This window comes from Dysidea avara, chromosome 2, assembly GCF_963678975.1.
Source record: "Dysidea avara chromosome 2, odDysAvar1.4, whole genome shotgun sequence".
Lineage (NCBI taxonomy): Eukaryota > Metazoa > Porifera > Demospongiae > Dictyoceratida > Dysideidae > Dysidea > Dysidea avara.
In genome coordinates this window covers 3335399-3351812 of record NC_089273.1, presented here as the reverse complement: position 1 = coordinate 3351812, position 16414 = coordinate 3335399, and the positions used below count along the sequence as shown (strand labels likewise).

The 16414-nt window shown below is 38.3% G+C and overlaps 1 long non-coding RNA gene across 2 annotated transcripts in view; it reads right to left on the bottom strand.

The window, feature by feature from the left end:
- Nucleotides 1-602: 602 nt before the first annotated feature.
- Nucleotides 603-16414, bottom strand: part of LOC136246462 (uncharacterized) — a 50314-nt gene continuing 34502 nt past the window's right edge. For both annotated transcript variants that reach the window (XR_010696437.1, XR_010696438.1), the window contains exon 3: nt 603-720. This is a non-coding gene — a long non-coding RNA (uncharacterized lncRNA). The remainder of the gene's footprint in view (nt 721-16414) is intronic.

Here is a 16414-nt window from a genome sequence, read left to right as displayed (position 1 = left end):
GCAGGCAGGCAGGCAGGCAGGCAGGCAGGCAGGCAGGCAGGCAGGCAGGCAGGCAGGCAGTAGAAAATTCTGTTGAATATTTTTTTCTAAATTCTGGAGCAACCTGACGCAAACGTTTTGGGTTGATCTGAAGACACTTTTGGGCTTGGTTTTACCTAATCAATACTGTCATGTCGTTGAGAGGAAAAATCGTGGCAAGTTTTTGGGTTATATTATATCACAGATCCCTCCCACACCTTCGATGTCCCTAATATACAGTACTATCGTACTGTATGATGGTATGTAGTTTTAATCGATTTGAGTCTTCCGTCAAGTACTGGCCCGATTAAAAACTTGCATATTTTTCTTGTAGCATGCGTAATTTTACGAATTTTTGAATTACGATTTTCTCAATATGCATGTTTGTGAGAACTAGATGGGTTTTCTCTGAGACGGTCACATATTATACTGAGCAGTTGCTGTCCTTTGAATACCAATTGCTACAACTCATAAGATGAATCATAAACAATGCATAATATTTTATTTACAAATAAAACTATACAAAGATATTAGACAATAAAATGTCTATAGCTTCTGAGGGACTATAGGTATGCCCCCAGATCCCCTTCTCTAATGTGATTAACTCTAATGCACATCTAATCTCAAGCTATTACTATTATTTGTATGTTGCAGTTGAAGTGACACTTCTCCAATTTAAGTTGTATCATATGAAGAACTTCTCTGCACAAAGGGAAAAAAAAGAATAATGCATTTCTGAAAAGCATAAAAACAAGCATAATAGGCAGAAAATCGGGGAAATGTCAAAAAGCATACTAGGCAAATTTTGGAACATAATAGACTCAAGCCTAATGACATTGTTATACTACTTTTAATACTTGTTCCATGTATTACCCTAGTGTATGGGTCAGACTAGAAAGAGTCTTATCAGGCAGCTGGTTGGGTGATATTGAATCCATGACATGTGATTATTACATGAGTCGTTTATTGCGATTATTGCAATATTGCATGTGAAAAATGAAGCAAAAGCACATAGTTTGAAATGTCCATATGACTGCTTATTTTCACTGAGAGTTAATTTACAAATACAAGTTCTTTGTTAGCAAGTTAATTAACCAACTGACATAGTTAGTAATAATATGCATGAACTGTATTATATATGAGGCCTATAAAAGACACAAAATAGATGATAAATGCAATAATGATTGTGAAAAGCAATAAATACTGCCTATGTGCTAATATTGCGAAGGAAAAATACATGCGATGATTGTTGCGAGCACTTGCTTAGGTGATATTGGCCACCCTAGAGTATATGCTAATTGTAAATGTGATAAGTGCAAAAAGGAACTATCATAATTTGCTTTGTTTATGTGCAAAAAAATTTTCGTGATAAAAATTTTCATGTAAAAACATTTTTGTGTGATTTCCATGAATGCCTGCTCTATTAGATTATCTCGATCTTGTATAAAAATTTTCGTGCAAGAAATTTCCATACAAAACTTTTGCATACGAAAATTATTTCACAACGAAAAAAAAGAAAATTATGGTAGATGGTGCTATGGGTCAATTCATAAATGATCTCACTGACACAACAAGCCTATTTCAACAATTTTAATATTTCCCTTATAATTCCCATACATCATGATAATATACATGGACCATTCCAACACACTAAAATCAGTGTTAGAATAAGTACATACAGATAATCAAACAAGCTGAGCATATATGACCTGCTCCGCAAAAACCCTACACAATCGCACATTTTTCAAACTTTTGTATATTAAATGATTGTAATCTACAGTATTTTGCCAGTGTACAGTCTGGCAAAGTTTCAGCCTCATATGCCAATAACTTTTAGAGTTACAGCCCTACAAAGTAGTAACACAAGAGATAGTCACTTCAGTACTGTCTGTTGAAACAGTTGTGACCAGGATCAAGATTCAATAAAGTAATCATGGGGCTTTTGTAAAGTGAATTAAGCGATAAAGATGTCTGCAAAAGTGATGATCAAGCACCTTTCAACATGAGGATTTACTAGTATTTTACAGTAGACTATCAAGAATCAAGGCTCTTTTATAAGTGAAAACAAGTGATCAAGGAAAAATATTGACAATGAAAATTCTTGATCCCAGTCGCAAGTGTATCAACTGGCATTATGGAAGTGACTTCTCCTTGCAATAACACAAAGATCGATTTGTACTGCAAGTATAGGGGAATTAAATTACAGGCACTTACTAAAACGGTTGTAACTTATGAATAGAATGACTTACAAATATGAAATTTGCACCATCATGTTTGTTACCAACAACCTGATTAATGTAGCCATAAAAGGTTTTATTATTGAGGTTTTCAACAAGCCAACAACTGGCTAGTTGCTGTAACAGGAGTATAACTATATAGTAGAAATTGTCACAGTGAAACATAGGAATATACCAATCATCACTTGATGTGTAATGGCTGGAAAATGCATGAAGCAGAATTTCAGAATAATACAGTAGTTATGACTCTTAGTTGATACACTTTGCATTTCAGAGCAGCAACTTTTATTGTGATAACTTTACTGCTTACTCAGGTAGCTTCTCTATTAACGAAACATTATATTAGCTTTACCAATTTGGTCTTGTAGTATATGGCCATGCACTGGCTTTATCAAATAGGTGGGGCCATTTACAAAAAAAATATTAGGGTGGAAAATACATTTGGACTTGCTGTACCTAGTCTTTATACAAAGTGGCCTCATTATTGAGGTAGCCAACAAGTAAGGTTTCACTGTATTTGCTTTATTCCAGTGAGTATTGTTTCATATAAAATATCGAATGTGTAAAATCACTTTAAAAATGTAAATATCGGTGCCCACTCTACATACACATATATGTGACCAGATTTTATAAAACCGATCCAAATTGCACATCAGGCAAAATCAAACTTACACCTCCAGTGGATAGCTACACTATTGCACTAGTAGTTTTGACCACTCCTGATCAAACTACTTGAGGCTGCTTTAAATAGATGTCTTTTCTGGGTGGTGTGTGGAGTTTGAATGGCGGTTTTAGGCCTTGTGAAGGACCTAGCTTGGCAAGAATCACTGGTGGACAGCCTTATAATGTTGGCCAGACGTTTTCTCTGTTGATTTTGCTACATATCAACCACTAAGGAGCCACACAGCCCAGTAATCTCGTCTCTGGACTCCAATCGTGGTCTGCCTTCATTTTGAGGTCTAACCCTTGCCCAACCCGCCACACCCCACCCTCCACCCCTTTGTGAACACTCGTGATACTACTTCGCTCGTTCAACAGTTCTGATTTTCGATCTTATTTGGCGGGAAACTCTATGAGCAACTACAAGTTCTGGAAGTGGTCTGAAAGGTAACAGATTCTTTAGTGTAAATTTCATACACGTGCATGATATCCTTGCATGGAGAGTTATGTTGGCTTGAATTCTTTAAAACTGTTTATCTTGAAACTTCTAATGTGCGATTTGGATAGTTTTTTTCAAAATCCAGTCACATATGTAATATCAATTCTGCAAACACATCTTCCAATTTCATCAGTACTTTTATATAGCTGTGGCTTTTAGTAGAGGTGTACCGATATGGGTTTTTGGCATGTACCGATATGGGTTTTTGGCATGTACCGATATCCGATGTTGATGCCACCAAAAGAAGCCAATAACCGATAGTCGATCCAATATTTGCATTATAGTTAAAAGTGTACATTTACCTAATACCTACCCTACGACAACATGTGCATGTATTCATTGCTATACTCTGCCTGTGGTGGTATACAGCTTGTGTTTCTATTGTGCAATCCAGACAATTTGGCACTCACAAACATTTTTATGCATACTCCCATGAAGCCTTAAACGGATTATTCTGCATTACTCCGCATTCTAATGGCTTGTGAAAAAGCTGGTACAGCAAGTTTCCTTGGTTATCCTGTGACCCTTCTATTTATTACAAGGTACTCTATAACTGCTTCATTTGTAAAGACTGTAATAACAACAAACACTAGAATCGTGTGTATTTATATGGCTTCTCATAGCGTAGCACTTGTTTCAGAGTGAAATATAAGCCACTGGCACTAAAGAGCCACATGAATAATCAATGCACAATCCGTTTATGTACAAACTATTGTTATTGTATAAATATCGGTAGCGATATCGGTCCTCCTGCTGTTCTGTACTGATACCGATATTGGTAAAAACTAACCATATCGGTGGCCGATATTATAGCCGATCCGATTATCGGTACACCTCTAGCTTTTAGTGCACGATGATAGAAGTCTCCAAAGAAATTTTTTGGGCTTGGCATCGCAAAGCTGCCAAGTTTTCATGAAGGGAAACTGAGGCTGGTTATAGGTTGAAATTTATGGCCGAATTTTGGAAAACCATCCTTTTTGACACATTGGTCAATTTTCTCTTTTTAAGCTATAAAATAGGCACTGGGTGTATTCCTATCTTGTGTCAAAATTTTGGCTGTGCAATGCTGCCAAGCTGTCATGAAGGGACATTGAGGCTGGTTTTAGGTTGATATTATTATTATGGCTGGAAAAGCCCAATTCTTCATGATCCCTAATGTACAGTACTACTGTAAGGTATAATTACAAGTGAAGCACATGTGCATGTATATCACCTAGTTTAAAATGCTTTTATACTTATTACGTATGTACAAGTGAATATAGGGTTACACCACTTCATGGTGAAATTTTTTTAACAACTATGTACACCAGTATAAACAAAGGATACAGATATGGCTGAGAATTATATTTCGAAGAAATCGGTTCCCATATCAACTTTGCATTGCTTCATTTCCTTATTTACAACAGCTCTTATAAGCATACATCAAAGGAAAGTGTCAATAGAGCATACACAGTAACAAAGAAAAATGTTAAAATGTCCACCCTATATATTCCCTGCCTAAGATCACCAGTCAGCTTTTTTCCTAGCTTCAGTTCTTTTAAGCGTACTAGTGTCTTTCAGTCTAATAGGATCAACAAGGATGTCTACTGAAGAGAACGGCAATGTCGAGCTACCCGTGGATCAGGATGGCATACGTGGCGGTGTACAGACTAAACTCACCGAACTAGCGGAGGGTGAAATTGAGACGCTTACTTTGCAATCCTAATTCATCAAGAGCACCAGAAATGGTTATGTTATCAATGGCAAGACCAACTATATTAGTTCCAATGCCTGCCATTTGGCCTGTCTTCAGCTCCCCGAGTATTCACCAAGGTGACTCGCCCCATAGTGGCTTGGTTGAGGCAACTGGGGATGAAGATAGTGTCACAATTTTCTCCTAATAACAACTACTCAGGAGGAAGCTTGGCTGCAAGCCAAGCTGATGGTGGAAATTTTCCAACGATTAGGTATTCAAGTCAATCACAGTAAGTCTCTTCTTTGCCCACAGCAAGAGCTAGAGTTCCTGGGAGTTCTAGTAAGCTCATCTCCTCCAGTTTTCAGCTTGCCACCACACAAGCTAAAAGGACTGGAAACCAAAGCAACTCAGTTGCTGAAGAAGTCATCTTCTCAAGCCCTCATATCGGCAAGAGAGATTGCTCAGTTTATTGGCACAGCCAATGCTGCAGCAGTGGCAATACCACCAGCGCCCCTGTTCTACAGATCCCTCCAGAGAACCAAACACCCCCATCCCCACATGGAAGCATCTGTTGTAATCTTGAGAGTGTGGGGAGGAGTCAGTAAGCTCTGGTGATTCCAAAGGGTTGCTTGATGTATCCACCAGTTCAATTCCTCTCTGTCGCTCTCTGACAGTTGAATTGGAGTGTTCAGCCCCCCCTCCATTCTTTGAAAGTGGGCAGTCTGCCAGAGAGTAACAACTGGTGGCCCTTGGTCCCTGATGGAAACCAGCTATCATATCAACTACCTAGAACTATTGGCTGCCTTTCTAGCAGTTTAGTGCTTTACCAAAAATCATCCTCGTCCATTGACCATCTATTTACACATGGACAATACATCAGCCATAGCTTATCTCAATCACAAGGGAGGAACATCATCTCCCCCACTGTGCAACCTTGCCAAACAGGCAAGGGAGTAGTGCATGTCTCAGAACATGACACTTACCAGGCCACCTGAACACAACAGCAGACAGAGAATCTCGAACTCTGCAGGACAGATGGGATTGGCAATTACACCCCAATATTTTCCAGAAGATCAATCAGAAATGGGGACTACTATCAGTGGATCTGTTTGCATTCAGGTTGATACATCAACTACCAGAGTATTTCGGCTGGAGACCAGATCCTTATGCGACAGCAACAGATGCCTTTCTTCAGACATGGTCCGAGAAGATATGTTATGCCAATCTCCCATGGGGCCTCATGCTCAAGATTCTCTCAGAAATCAGCCAACAACAAGCAGATGTGATAATAGTAGCACCTGTTTGGAAAGCTCAGTCCTGGTATCCAACACTACTCTCCCTGCTGTTCAATTACTCACACCTAGTTCCCCCACTACCACATCCACTAGTTGCCCCATATTCTCAACCACCTCCCTTCCAACCACAGGAAGTACAACTAGCTGTATGGCCTACCTCAGAGGATACTGCCAAACTAAAACTTTCTGAAGTAGCTTCAGCGTTGCTCATGGCCTCCTGGAGGGAAAAATCCAACAAGTTTTTACAACTCACTCTTTCACAAGTGGGGGTGTGTACTGAATGAGACAGAAATCCCATTTCAGGTCCTGTAGTAGATGTCTCTAATTTTCTTGCAGAACTACACAAGGAAGGGTATGCCTACAGCTGCCTAAATTCCTATAGATCTGCCATCTCCTCAGTACATGAACATGTGGATGAGTACCCCATTGGTCAACACCCTCAGATATCTCGTGTCCTTAAGGGTGCTTACAACCTTTGCCCCTCTAAGCCTCGATACTCAGGCACCTGGAAGGTGCATACAGTAATCACATGGCTGGATACTATACCCTTATCAGATAAGAAACTCCCTATAATATAGATTGTTTATGGACAGAGTATAGCTATTTAGTTTTGTAAGAAGTAATTAGTACATAGTGAACAATTGACACAAGGACCTGTAAATGACGCACACAGTATATAAGGATACATTCTTTTTGTATGAAAGTCTTTTGTTGGATAACACATGTATGATGGTGCCAAGTAGATCTTTCAATTAAGGTTGTACTTTTGTTGGCACTTACTCGTCCTTTACGATCTTCAGATCTGGTTGGCCTGTCATAGACTAATTTGCGATATATACCAGAGGGTGCAATTTTTTCACCAACTAAATTAGCCAAACAAAGTTGTGCTAAAAGACCAATAAAAGAATTCTTCCCAATGTTTCCTGACAATCTTAATCTGTGTCCAGTTAACACCTTAAAAGTTTATATTGAATGGGCTAAGGCTAGTCGAGGATCTGAAAATAGTGTGTTCCTCACTGCAGTGGGAAAACATCACCCTGCAACCGCAGCTACAATTGCTAGGTGGATTAAAACAGGACTCAGTAAAGCTGGAATTGATACTTCTATATTTAAAGTACACTCCATCTGAAGTGCTTCTACTTTGGCTGCAGCAGATGCAGGAGTCTCTGTAACAGAGATAATGGAAGCAGCTGACTGGACCTCTGCCAGTGTGTTCGAAAAGTTCTATGATAGGCCTTCACGATCCTCAACTTTTGGCCACACAGTTATCAATTTGGCTTCAAACCTGCAAAGTTGATATGGGAACCGATTTCTTCGAAATATAATTGATGGATGGCTAAGCTTACGCAGTTGCGATTGCTATTCGTAATTATATGAGAAGAATGAGGTGAACTATATTAATTTTCCCACCCTACCCAATCGTACTGTATAAATTTTTTTGTGCATATTTTGTTTTCTCCCTATAGAGACCCACAAGAAGACTAATGAAAAAGGCTGACTGGTGATCTTAGGCAAGGAATAAATAGGGTGGACATTTTAACACTTTTCCTTGTTACTGTGTATGCTCTATTGACACTTTCCTTTGATATATGCTCATAAGAGCTGTTGTAAATAAGGAAATGAAGCGATGCAAAGTTGATACGCAAAGTTGATACGGTTCACCTCATTCTTCTCATATAATTACGAATAGCTGTCGCAACTGCTTAAGCTTAGCCATTCATCAATTAAACAGCCTTAGAACACTCAGTATGTATAGTCCCTTTACTAATCAATTTCATTGCTCTTCCAACTGTTTAGTACTATATTGCCAAAAGAGCTGAAGACATAATGCTATTAAAATTACTAAATACTTATCTTAAACTTTTAGAAAAGTCATATATTTTTTAATCTATTTGTAAACCCGCAAAGAACTTTTGGGGAATGTGTGTTTGCACAATAATTATAAGCATGCATGGGGACGTTACATGACATGGGGACGTTACATGACATGGGGACGCTACATGACATGGGGACTTTACATGACATGGGGACTTTACATGACATGGGGACATTACATGACATGGGGACGTTACATGACATGGGGACGTTACATGACATGGGGACCTTACATGACATGGGGACATTACATGACATGGGGACCTTACATGACATGGGGACATTACATGACATGGGGACATTACATGACATGGGGACATTACATGACATGGGGACTTTACATGACATGGGGACATTACATGACATGGGGACATTACATGACATGGGGACGTTACATGACATGGGGACGTTACATGACATGGGGACGTTACATGACATGGGGATTTTACATGACATGGGGACGTTACATGACATGGGGACTTTACATGACATGGGGACATTACATGACATGGGGACATTACATGACATGGGGACATTACATGACATGGGGACGTTACATGACATGGGGACCTTACATGACATGGGGACCTTACATGACATGGGGACGTTACATGACATGGGGACTTTACATGACATGGGGACATTACATGACATGGGGACATTACATGACATGGGGACATTACATGACATGGGGACGTTACATGACATGGGGACGTTACATGACATGGGGACATTACATGACATGGTGACATTAATTCTTATATAGCCTAAAACAACATAATGCTCAAACGTCTGTCCACTGGATAGAAAGTTAAACGAACACTGTAACTACAGTTGGTAAACAGCTGAATACTGTATGTAACTACAGTTGTAAGTTGATAGGAGCAACCACCATTGAGTTATAGATCATTTTATAATGGTATGTAAAGGTTTGGGTGTTTCCTTGCCAAAAAGTTATTTACATGGCTAGCTTTGGCCTTACTGTTTCATGTTAGGGAAAAACCCTTGGCGTCATTTTAATCCTTGTTAGACCACAAGTAAGTCATGTAGCCATAGAAGGGATGCTTCGAAAGTTACAGCATTTTGTGCAAGCCATGCATACATGTATCTTGGCCAGTTTTCTGGCCTATGCAGGTTTAAAGGTTAAGGTGACTGAATAACTATGAGCATTATTGGATTACAGAAGTAAACTATATCTAAGTTGCATAAGTAATGGTGGTGTGTAATGAATGATGACAAATAGGACTGGCCAATATACCAGTATCATATTAGTAAACTGTGATATTTAAGTCATACTTTTGATATCATCTGCTTTTTACAATACCACCATACCACCTTCTAGGACTCCTTTGGACATGCTTCATCCCACATTATTTCAGTAGAGAATTACCAGATGTTTGAAGTCAGGTGGTGATGTAGACAACTGGTCAATTTATGTAAACAAGTTTATTTGTGGTATTGACACATGAGACTTGTTGAGCTACCACAGGTATTTGTTTTTATTGTGGTAATCCTATACTCTTGATATTTTAGTCTGTGAAACAACTAATCAAGTTGAAGTGTTCTTAATGTAACAATCATTTGGTAGGTCAGTATGTAATATTAACAGAAATCAGAACAATATGAGTACAAAAACAAGTTGATGTTGTGCTACTTCTAAAAACCAGGCGCCATGCAGCTACAGTAACTCTAACTCATCTGGAATTAACCAACTATGTATTACTATCTTATAATTTTAACCAATAGGGTTCTTGGTTGTGCTATAATAAATTATTATCAGTGCGTAACTCTCATATTTCATAATTCTTTCAATTACATTGCTATGCACTGCTATGGAAGCACTTGTTAAACAAGCAGGTTTTACCTGCACAGTAGTATCTTCTAAACTGTTTTACAGTTTGACTATCATGTTTTCTGCCACAAATTCTCTTGATAAAGCCTGAAAGCTGCATGCCTTCATTTTTGTTCATGTACAGAAAGGATACGTCCCCTTTCGACTAGAAGGGATAGACTATTCCTAGTAGTCTACGAGGCCTGCACCATTGTTTTTAGTTGTTAAACACCTGTAAAACCCCAAAGGGAATGTAATTCGCAAAGTCTGAGGAGAGCTGTCACACCCACATTTCAGACTGCAAACCACCTCAGAGCAAAGTTTACCTGTGCAGAAGTTTAATACAGACTTCATTTCGCTTTTACTTCTTATGTAAAATCTGTTTTTATCATTTAATGATTTTGCTAATGTGGGTGCATACAGACAAACATAGGTAGATAGTTAGGTAAATAGATAGGTACACACACATTTATGAAAACAATTTCAGTAAACCTGGAAGTTTGGTCTCAACAAAGCAGCAACTCATTTGCAGCCATACTGTGTTTCTGAGTTAGGTTTTGAGAAGGTGAATGGCAGGTAAATACATAGTAGTTAATTGTATTGGAATAATACAAGGGTTGTATTCAGAGTTTCAGTTTTTAGTGGCATTTTAGCTTTCTTTTCCATGGGTGAGTTTTTTTAAAATCTTTGAACAATGGGCTGGTCAGACCTGTGAAATAATTAAGTTGACATGGCCTAATACTGTGACATTAGTAATATGTACCACTACTAGAAATAGTGTGGTATAGCATAACAAGTGTACATTTTGACCAAATTTGACACAGAAATGGTTATTACAAGAAATTTGGATATCTGACCATCTCCAACTACACCCATTTTGATAGGCATCCCCCACTTATTCACACTTGTTAATCTATCCATGTTATAAGCAATGTAACTTTTGTAATGGTTGTCTAAACTAGCCATACACCTCTTCAAGTAGTACAACTACATACACTGCATTTCAATCACAGTATTCCTGAGCCTGCTTAGTATAGTACTATTTTATATGCATTGAGCTAAACTCTCAACTCTCAAGTATGGAATTACACAAGTTCTGGAAATTTGGCTCATTTGTAGTACTGATCTCTGACACATTATTGATGGCCAATCAAAGTTTTTATTATACAATTCTAACGAGGAAGTCATAAACACCCAGTCTGTTATGACTATTTCTCAAACTTGTAAAGGAGTCAATCTGCACCTGTCTGCTCTTGACACCTTACTGTCATCACTATAACCATCTGGTTGGCTGAAATGTCATTTCTCTAATAGACAAATCCAGTTATCTTTTCTATCGTTTTCTCAGAACTCAGCTCAACATGTACGTACTACAAGGTACGGTTCAGCTCCAAGGTAACGTTCACCCACATGAGTGAAATGTTGGTGAAATTCTGGCAAAATGTTGACAAAATGCTGGCAGAATGCTAGTGAAACGTGTTCAAGTTCAGTGACTAAACTTGTATTTAGCAACACTTATGTTGTCTCTATGTGGCTACAGCATACTTTTCTATGGACATTTTGCATGCACAGAATGTGGGTGAAATGCAGGGAAATTGTGAGCAAAACAAGAGGAAAACACATTGTATACACGGGCAAATTTGACCTTGGAACTGAGCTATACTAACTGTATCTCATAATGAATTCAGTATAATATGTCAAGAGAGTGATGAGCTAGAACTTACAGTACATGTCCTTTTAAATTCAAAGAAAATTATAGTCAGTGGTGGAGGACACTTGCAGGTAATTTAATTGTGTATATAATCTTGGAGATATTAGATGAGGTGAACTGATTTGAAAAGACTAACAATCATACAGTACAATAGTAACTGTATAGTATGGACTACAAAGCAGTAGGCATGGCCCACAAAATAAAATCACCGAAAAACCAGCCTCAATTTTCCCAAACAAACAAGTACGAAATGCACAGTAGGGATATAACACTTCTTACTGTTTTACTGTGATTTAATAACATGGACTACTCCAACTCGTTTCAGTACTTTTTATCGATGTGCTATGGTCCCTACTCTAGTTGAAAATTCCAAATTTTTTCATGTACTTGTACTTGATTAATACCACCAATTGTGTATTCTAAGTTACAGAGAACAAAAAATGATGAAAGTAAGGAGGACACAATGTTAGTGTGGGATGTTTGTATACAAGGTCAAAAGTGTAGTGAAACAAGTAGAAAACAGTGAAACCTCATTAACAGAGCCACCTATAGGACCATAATGAGTGGCCCTGTTAGCAAGGTGACCCTATTACTAACAACCTCATTAATCTAAGTATATATAAAGCTGATAAACCTTCTGTCCATCCGTCATGCCACTTATTCACCAAACTCAGTGCGAATCGACATAATCAAAGCTGATAATGAAGCACTCATCATCTGGCTACTCTAAGATTATAATCACGAGTTCATGTGTGATTCCGTTCATTTTTTACAGCATGTATAAGGCCAAGGTCTAGAGAAATTTTGAGCAACATTCCTTTGAAAACCACAACTAAACAGTACATTTTCGTGCACACCTATATAAAACTCAACGTTTAGCTCATAGTATTATGACATGCAAAGCACATATTGACAAGGAATTTTAGTGTAAATGTATATCATCTGGCACCTTAAGTGATGTTGTAGTATGGTACTGCCTAAGTGTATGGTACCACCCAAGACTAGAGTGCAATTACGCGCAATTAAAATAGTTGCTACAAAGTGGGTGTGGCACCTGTTTTGATCGCGGGTATTCATTTGTTGATTTGAGGGATGAAGACTCGCAATCAAAATAGGTGCCACGCCAACTTTTTAGTGAGTTTTTTAATCACTTGTAACTGCATGCGTGCGAGTGAGTGAGATATTACGTGAAAGCAGTACTGTAAATCAATACATACTCTTCTTTGTTCTTTATAGGGTGATGAAGACACTGGTGTAGGATAGGATCACTGAAAAGTTGAGCTACAGTAATATTCTTATCAAAACCACAGGCAAACAACTGAGGTGATATACACACCTCCCTTGATTATAGCCAATCTAAGTTTGATCCCTGCCTAGGTCATAACTTTATAAAACATTCGATGCACCTATTTGTTCTACAGTATCTGTTACATACAATTTATTATCCACAAACCCTTACGCTTACAGTTTTTCAGCACTGGCACATAGACTGCTTTACATCATAGGGATGGACTCTTATTGCACTTTTGTGGTAGGGCAGGCAAATTGCCAGAATATTTGTCCATCTATGTGTTTGTCCAGTGTGTAGGTAATAGCTACTTTCACACTTAATCTGTACGACACTTTGTTCAGATTTACCTCAAAGAAGCAACTTACGTGATTGAGCAGGTATTACTGTGCATCTGAAAAATGATATTACTGGCACCATGCAGATACCATAGTTTACAATGAGGAACTTTGTGCGCAATTGCTCAACCATTTCACTAATCCTGCTTACATCTTTTCACTCTAGATCTGCTTAAAGGATCATTAAATGTCATATATGACAATAAAATTAATGATGATGTTTAACCACCAGCATGGGGTTTTGTATGGCAAGAGGTGTCACTACAACGTTAATACTGAGAGTGCATAGCATAGAAAAAGTTCTGATCCTTTGCTTGCCATGCAGTAACTACAATTGCAAATGGACATGGTTAAAATGTGGAATGGAGTCATAAATGGACTGGTTCAAACAAGCCTAAATACCAGTATAGCTCATAGCATAGCATCCCATAAACAATACTACACTCAACAAAGGTCTTACAAAAGCTTTTAACCATGATTTTAAAGCGCGGTCGAGCCAACAACAAGCCTAGCGCTTAAAACTAGGTTTAATAAATTCAGGCAATAGCAATCATGGGTGAAATTGTCACTATCAGTGCTGTAGACATGGTTGAATTATAATTATAATACATTTTATTGTTGCAGTCAGCCTTACCAGCTGGTGAAGTAAAATTGTGGTGTGACTTTGAAGCCTGCCCATCACCTTCCGTAACCTGTTACACTGAGAAGCAGCCACAAAGCTATGTAGCAATTAACCTGAACACAAATCTATTATTAATAACAGCATCTCTTCAACAAGTCACCTTTGGCTTGTTTACAGCATTATAAAGTCACGCCATGAAGAATGCACTTTTAATTCAGCACAGAAGGAATGAAGCAGTTTTAAGCGCGGTGCTTAATATTAGAGCTGTACCGATATGGGTTTTTTGCATGTACTGATATCCGATATGTATACCACCAAAAGAAGCCGATAACCAATAGTCGGTCCGATATTTGCATTACAAATAAAAGTCATAGTTAATCTATGCAAAAGTGTACATTTACCTACTATTCAACAACATGTGGATATATTCATTGCTCACTCTATGCCTGTGGTGATGGTGGCTTGGGTTTCTATTGTGCAATCCAGACAATTAGTCACCCACAAACATTTTTATGCATACTCCCATGAAGCCTTAAACAGATATTTCTGCATTTTATTGGCTTGTGTGAAGGCTGGTACAGTAGGTTTCCTTGGTTATCCTGTGACTCTTCTTTTTATTACAAAGGTACTATACATAACTGCTTTGTTTAAGACTGATAAGCTTTCCAGCAACAAACACTAGAATTGCATGTATTTGTATGGCTTCTTGTAACGTACTGCTTGTTGTAGGGTGAAAATAAAACAACTACCACTGAACAACCACATGAATAATGTAGAAAATCAATATTATAATCCGTTTATATACGAACTATTGCTATATAAATATCTGTAGCAAAATCAGTTCTGATACTGTTCTACACTGATGCCGATATTGGTAAAAAATGCCATATCGGTGGCCAATGCCATATCGGTGGCCAATATTTTGGCTGATCCGATTATCGGTACAGCTCTACTTAATATCAGCTTATACGAGTTTCAAGACAATATTCAGAGGTTTATTTACAGTCACTGCAGCATCTGATATTGTTCAGGAGTGGTAAATTTTAGTCATATCCTTTAAATTATGCACAAGTTCATTTGTTTCTTTTTGTTGACAGTAAGGTAAATGTCATGCAGAGACAGAAACTGTGCTATGTGTACACCACCTGTAATGGCCTTAGCTTGCATGTAGTTCAACTAACCCTGCATGTTCATTATGTCACTATATGGATGACATAAGGATTATGTTCAAAGCACTATCAACATGTATGCTACACAGCAATATAGAATACTAATAATGTCACATTTGTTGTCCCTACATGTACAGCAGGTACCAATGCTTTTATTTGTTCTTTACAACACGTTGAAGGCACTGGTAGGCAAGACACACTCAATAAATGAGCTACATTCCTGTCAAAACCACAGACAAATAATTTTGTTGTTTTACATCATTAATTTCAGTATGCAGGATGGGGTAGGTAAAAACAGTAAGACTAATACAATACAAGTATAGAATATTGTGAAGTGTATAAAATTCCAAGAAGAGTTGGATTCCTGCAGGTCCCCTGGTCCTTGGTCCCCGGGTCCTATAGGTACCTCTGTAAGTGGTCTTGCATTGTCAATCCATTTTCCCCCCATCAGAGTGTCCCGCACGATGTTTGCACCAAAAATTATAAGCGCCTATGAAAGGGATAGGTAAAAACAGTGGACCCAGGGACCGAGGACCCGGGAGCAGGGGACCCAAGGACCTGACTCCGCTTGGAATTTATACCCTTCACAATATTCTATACTTATACTAGGCACCTTTGCAAGTATAGACTTACATGACTAATCAACTTTTTCCCTTGTCATGGTGTCTCACACTATGTTTAAACCAATTAGAAGTTATAAGCACCTCTGAAAAAAGTGTCTGAAACTGTAGGCCACTCGCCTGCTGCATAATGAGCATACTAATCTATTATTTCGACTCATTACTAAAGTTTAGAAACATTGTGCAAACACATATTCACGGGAAATAGCGATTACTAGCAAAGCAAGTTTCAGTCCAACAGTTCGACATTCAACCAGACTTCATACATCGTGGTGCATTTGCACAATGTTTCTAAATTTTAGTAGTGAGTCGACATAATAGACTAGTGCGCTCATTGTGCAGCAGGCGAGTGGCCTATAAATGTCAGCTTCAGACACTCTTTTTCAGAGGTGCTTATAATTTCTACTTGGTTTAAACATCACGTGAGACATTGTGTGAGACACCGTGATGGGGGAAAAAGTGGATTAGTTATGCAAGTCTACTTGCAAAGGTACCTAGTATAAAGATAGAATTTTGTGAAAGGTATAAAATTCCAAGAAGAGTTGGGTCCCTGGGTCCTTGGTCCCTGGGTCCACT